Here is a 6,609-nt window from a genome sequence, read left to right as displayed (position 1 = left end):
AACACATCCAATTATATGAAGAGAACTTCGACATTGCCACGAAATAGCTATTCTAGATTTTGATTAAAATAAAGCACCCAAGTTTACCCGACCAAGGAAAACACACATAATAAAAACTTAGCGACTTAAAAATATAAATGAAGAAAGAGAGAAAGAAAGCAAGAGAAATTTTGTATACATATATAGCCATCCAAGGTTAACTTCATATCAATATGGCGACAATATTTTCAAGACTTATTTTTTTATAGTATAACTTTATTCCTAATCCTTTAAATTCCCTTTTCCCCAGTAAAGGCGGGAATTGAACCCTAGACCTTGAGCCCAACCTCCCAAGTCCTTACCAGTAGGCCACTAGAATTAAATTAATTGGAAAAAATAAATAATAAAAATGAAACAGTGATGTCTCATACCTTTTGTGTGGCCCACAAACTCCTTCACTGGTGATATTGTATTCCTCACATCCCAAAGCTGTGGGTAAAGATCAGAGAAACATACCAAGCTAAGTACACATAATCTTGAAAACCAGGTCATAGATAAGATAAATGTCAAGAGAAGCGTACTATAAGAGAAGGTGAGCTATCGTCATCGGATGCAACAATGAGTTGTGTGGCAACATCCGGATTCCACTGCAAAACTGAGCACCGTCTTCGATTTGAATCCGCAAAGCTGTTAATGACACAAAGATCACAACCAATCATGCAATGAAACATAAGATGAAAATTTGATAAAGATATTTTCCAGTCACAAGTTTGTATCTTGCCTGATCATTGGCTTTTGCCGCTTTAAGTCCCAAACAACTGAAATACCAACGTATGGTTTCTCTACACTCACTGCAGTCCCAAACAAGTTGTTGAGTGGATGTTAAAAGTTGACGCACACTATGGTTTCTCTGCACTCACTGCAGTTCTTGCTGTTAACTATCTTGATAGATTCATGTCAAGCCTTTGTTTTGAAAGATAAGCCATGGATGACTCAACTTGCTCTTTGTAGCTTGTCTTTCATTTTCTTTGCTAAGGTGGAAGAGACCCAAGTTCCCCTTCTCTTAGATCTGCAAGTGGAAGAAACAAAGTATGTGTTTGAAGCCAAAACTATTGAGAGAATGGAGCTTACGGTACTCTCTACTTTTCATTGGAGGATGAATCAAGTTACACCACTTTCATTTCTTGATCACATAATAAGGAGGCTTGGATTGAAGAATAATCTTCATTGGGAGTTTATGAAGAGATGTGAGCGTTTTGCTTACATGCGTCATTGTTGATTCGAGGTCCGTTTGTTATCTCCCCTTCGTACTTGCTCTACCGCAACAATCTTTGCATGTTATCAAGGAGGTTGAACCTTGTAATCCCACCGAGTATCGAGAACCGGCTTATGGATATCCTTAAAATCAATCGGGACAAAATTTGGATGAGTGCGGTGCTCTTATCTTGGACTCTACGCCGGGGAGATATCAAGGAGAACGAGAATGTGAGCTACACTCGTAAAGCGCAAGTATCGGTTTGAACTGGCAACCCAAATGGAGTAATTGATCGTCTTTCAGCTCGATAGCTCGAGCGATTCGTGGGTAGTGAGTTCTTGATATCTTCTTCTCCAAAGTGTCGTTTCAAGAAGAAGCGAGAATCCGGGAGCTCCGGATGCCACCGTCTTCTTTCAATCGTTTAGCGGTCGATGTCATTACTAGTCCTCGTTAAGCACTCTTTCTTTTCTTATTATTTCTTATTCTACCGGCATCCATGCTATTAAGAATTGTGGTTTTCATCATATATGTTCTTCAAGTGCAAGTCAAATTTCACCATCTCTGCATTTCTAGCCAATCCTAATTCACATGTATGAGAAAATTATTGGAAACTTCTCCCACCATCACCGGTTTTTGGAGAATAAAAGAAGAGGGAGATTGGAAAGAGAGATGTGTGGCATTTGACTTGGAAAAGAATGAACGATGATGAGGGAATGAACTATTTGATATAGTACACTATTATGTCTCGGCCATTATTCTTATTTATGAAAACATGCATTAGTAAGAATTCAAAGAAAAAAAAAAGCGACACACAATTATCAATATCTGAAATGATAATGTCTTCCCTTTCTCACCGTGGTACCATTATTAGAAGTGGATGCTAATATATGGTGGACCTTATGATTCCATGACAAAAATGAAACCTCTCCTTGCGCACTGCACGGATCAACACTCGCACAATATTTCCTTTGTCAAATCGCATGGCGTTTCATCTCGACGGTAATCATTTGAAAAGGAGGTCGAGAACTTCGGTTGGAACAAAAAGCATGTTCAACTTGAAGATACTGATTCCATTAAAATTTACTAGAAGTAGCACGTTCATAAGCTAAGTTCGCTGACCTGCTAAATCAAAACTAACGTTTTTCTGGTTGTGGGAGATTACCTTAAAATCAAAACACCAATCCCAATCCTAGAACCGAAAACAAAGTTTTTTTTTAAATTTAATATGTAATATGAAAAAAAAAATAGATTGCAAAATATGGAAAGCTTATATGAATTATCTTAAATGTAGAAGAAGACTACCTTAATTCGGGGGTGGAAGATTGAAGCCACCTAGCAATAACAATATTTGCTGAAGAAACTAAAGAGGGAGGCGGTTGGAGAGAAGAAGTGATTTTAGGTTTTTTTTTTTTTTTTTTTTTTTGTTATGTTGTTATTTCTATTTTTCAGTATTTTGTTATTTTGTTCGGGCCAAAACCCAAAAGAAAGCCCGAAGAAGATCTGTGAAAATTGAAAGAGTCCAATTGTGACGCCACAATCGCAATAACAAATATATAGCAAATATTGAGAAAGCGTAAATATTAAATCGACTAAAGCTTATAGCAATGAATACGGCGTTGCAAATAATTCCATGTATTGTCGCAGCGACAACTGCGTTGCCAATGCTAAAATTCCTAAAAAAAATATTTGTTATTGTTTCTTAAAAATAATAAAAGGAAGCATTTGTCACGGTCTAGGCGTTGCAATATGTGAATGCAAGTAAGTCAGGCCTTATGGAACGGAAGACATTTAGCAGCGCCAGCTGACGTTGCAATAGATGTGTTTTAGCAACAAATTTTTAGCGTGGTAAAAGGGTGCGCTGCAAAAGAGCCCTTCTGTTGTAGTGGCTACCACTGTAGGGGAGTAATATCCTCATTAAGGAATATCACGCACGCGTGAAGCATAAGCGAACTCAGGACATCGACCTCCAAGACCGATCTATGAGCAGCTCCCTTGTGAAGACATACGCGCGCAGCATAGGCGATCCCAAGACATCGACCTCCAAGACCGATCTGTGAGCAGCTCCTTTCATGTAGGTGGTACGTTTAAGGTCGATCAAGGATGTCTCAGTACGAACAAACGGCTAGAGACAGAACGCCTCAGATAAAGTCACCACCAGGGGTAATCATTACCAAAATCTTACTTGAACTTCCTACTACAGGAAAATAGGGACTACCGCGCCAACTCCCAATCAGCACACGACTTATACTAAAACCAGCCCAACACTCATTCACTATCTCCACCTTATACGTGTGCGAGAGACACACGTGTCTCTAGGATTGACACTTCCACAAGCCTATAAATACCACCTACTTGAACTACGTGAGACCTGATTCCTCTCTCCCTTGAAAAAACCAAGAGAGGATACGTAGGCAGCTCGCTCATCAGCAAACTCGGTCTCTCCAGAAAACCTCAACCTATTCCCCCTCTTCACTATATCTAAAGGAAAACCAAAACTCCCCTTTACAACCACGACTAGCACAACTATCACAGAATCCCGAGAAACAAAATCAGGTAGTGTTGCAGAGGTTCCAGTAAAATCTGTTGGGGATTTTGCAGAGGCGTCTGAAAAATTATCTACTTCGAATGACACAAAGACCATTACTAAAAAATCAACAGTAGGGGGAACCAAATAAAAAGGTTGATGGTGTTGCTGGTGACCTCTTGGAAATGCGACATCAAAAATTCAAGAAGAGATCGGTCGTGAGTTTGTTGCAATCATAGCAAGCGGAACACTAAGGGCAAGTGAGGCAGCACCACTGGCTATTAGGAAAGTCATGGAAAGATACGGTCGGATGAATGCAGGCGTACAGAGTTAGGAGAGTTGAGGGAGAAAAACTCTCAAGGGTTGAGAATTTATTTATTTTATGTATGGATAAATTATGATCCAGAAGAATTGTATTCCCTTCCGTGCTTGAAGCAATAGGCTCTAGAACTTTTGGGAGGGGGTTACATCCCTTCATATCTATTGTAATTCCAAACTTCGATGACTTTGTTTCCGACTAATTTATTCCAATTAAATTGGTATTGGTTCCACACGGTGACAATGTCAAATATCTCCTGATATTGGTTACAAGAAGTTTCAACCCTCTTTAGGTAATGCGGAGGTTAACGGTGCTTAACCATGTTATTATGGGATGATAAAAATCCAAAATATTAGTGATACCAAGTAAACATTTTCTTTTCTTAGTCGTTCTAATATTTGCAGCTTGCAAATGCTGAGATAAACTATCACTATCTACAATCCCACAGATGCAATTTTACAGGAAACTTGAGGAGTTTGGCGCTCAACTCTGACTTATCTAGACTTGGGTAATTGGGTTCAGTTTCCATCATATATACTTAAGAGTTAGGAGTCGCGTTTTACTTTCAATAATTCGCATGTACAATTGTTCAAGTGTATACGGACTTGAAATGTATATCTATATATTTTTTGGAAATTGAAAGCTTAATGTTATCCTTTTCCTACATGTGGAACGAAAGAATTAATATTCAAAGACAAAATCTTCAGTTTAGTCATTAGTAGATGCTATTACTCAACAAATGGATAGACTGTGGCAATGTAGCACATATAAATATTTCAAGCTTTGCACTAAAGGCGCAACGAGTTGTCGAGGGCGCGTCGATGTCTCGTGGGCCGTAGGCACGGGCATATCCTAGTACAAAACAGTAAACTCTATATACAAAACAGTAGACAGAAAAAAACTAAGTAGAGAAAAATATACAAGGGTGAGATATGGCGTGGCAAGGCAGCATGCGATATAGAAGATTTATCGTGGTGAAATAGGATCCAATTACTGACAACGTCCATAGGAAAACAATTGCCAAGAGGAAAATCTTCAAGTCTTTTCCACATGCTATGTCGTATAGTGTTAAAAAGAATTGATTGAATCTAGTATAGAGGGTATATCCGTCTGGGTCTAGAGATATTGCTATGCGTTAAAGTTTTGGACATCGAAAAGAAAGCAATACTACGTGAAAAGCAAGGTAAAGACCTACAAATTGAGAAGCTACACGGACTAGTTGGGCAATGTAGTTCATGTTACAAAAAAAAAATTGACAAAAACCGACTTGGAAAACGGTCAAGCTAGGCTTATTATAGGAATTGATTTTGTCAGGTCTCATATCAACCCTTTGTTGAGAGATGAAGATAATATTAACCAAGGAATCGAAGTTGCGACTTATGATCATACAGGGAAGAGATATAACATGATCTACAAGCTATGGGGCAAAAAAGCACACGTTCTTACTAGACGATGGAAGAAATTCTGCCATGACCAGGGGTTTAAGGCTAATTGTAATTAGTGTGTGGACCTTTCGGCATGTAAAAACTAACAAGTTATGTTTTGGCATAACTTGGCAACGAAATCAACGAATCATTGAAGGTAATTGAATGGGTATTTTAAGGAAGGGTTAGGAGTTTATGCTGAGATGAATATATAGGTTGGGTGTTAAGGCGAATCAGCTTACTTATGATAGTGTTTTGAATGCGTGTATGAATTTGATATGTTTGGAAAGAGGGCCACATATAACGAAAATTGTCTAAGGCCATGCCCAAAGAAAAAGATTTAACATTCACCAAGGTTATTTGGGAAAAATAGGTCTCCCAAGATATTGGCTGGAGAAACAAATCAAAGTAAAGTTGTTGGAATGTGTTGCAGCAAGTTTATAACGGGGAAAAAAAATATGCCCAATAGGAACCAGGATACAGAGCAATGAAAACGATGAATAGAAACACGCAGTGTGAGAAAATTTTGAAGATTGGTTTAATTGAAGCGATTTGTAAGTGAACTGAAGTTGTTGGTTTAGTTTATTAATACAAGTTGTTTGAAAAATAAATTAATCTAGTTATCATTGTAAGTGAAGTTATCATTGTAAATGAAGAAAAAAAACGAAAGAATTGCGTTCCTAAAGAGAGAAGGTAACAGGAGAGATAAATTGGGTGAATGTGAAGTCTACTATCGGAAAAGCAATGGAGAAAGAAAACGAGTCCTGTACAATGGAAGGAATTTTTAATTGTGATCAAAACACACGAATTTTTTTCGAGGATATGAATAAAGCCGTATCAATGATTTTCTACAGCATGAAACAGGTATATTATTATTTTTTATTAGTTATCTGAAAATTTTGGTTAAGTCTGAAAGATCGACGAAAAACTAATTTTTTTTCTGCCACAGGTTGAAACGGCGGTATTACGGGCGAAAGAAATTCACGAAAAGTCTATGAAGAAAAGTTGCGCTTCAAATGATCTCAATGTCTTAGAATAAATAATGAAACTGTCGGAAATGTTTTGCTAAGGGTGATCGCGCCGCAATGCCGTAGAAGAAATAAAGAAA

At 37.9% G+C, this 6,609-nt stretch overlaps 1 pseudogene; it reads left to right on the top strand.

The window, feature by feature from the left end:
* The first annotated feature begins 542 nt into the window (after positions 1–542).
* Positions 543–1,382, top strand: LOC147499562 (cyclin-D3-1 pseudogene; annotated as a pseudogene).
* Positions 1,383–6,609: the final 5,227 nt, after the last annotated feature.

The sequence above is a fragment of the Coptis chinensis genome, chromosome 5 (assembly GCF_015680905.1).
Source record: "Coptis chinensis isolate HL-2020 chromosome 5, ASM1568090v1, whole genome shotgun sequence".
Lineage (NCBI taxonomy): Eukaryota > Viridiplantae > Streptophyta > Magnoliopsida > Ranunculales > Ranunculaceae > Coptis > Coptis chinensis.
Note: the sequence above shows the minus strand (reverse complement) of the source record. Positions and strands in the feature narration are given on the sequence as shown.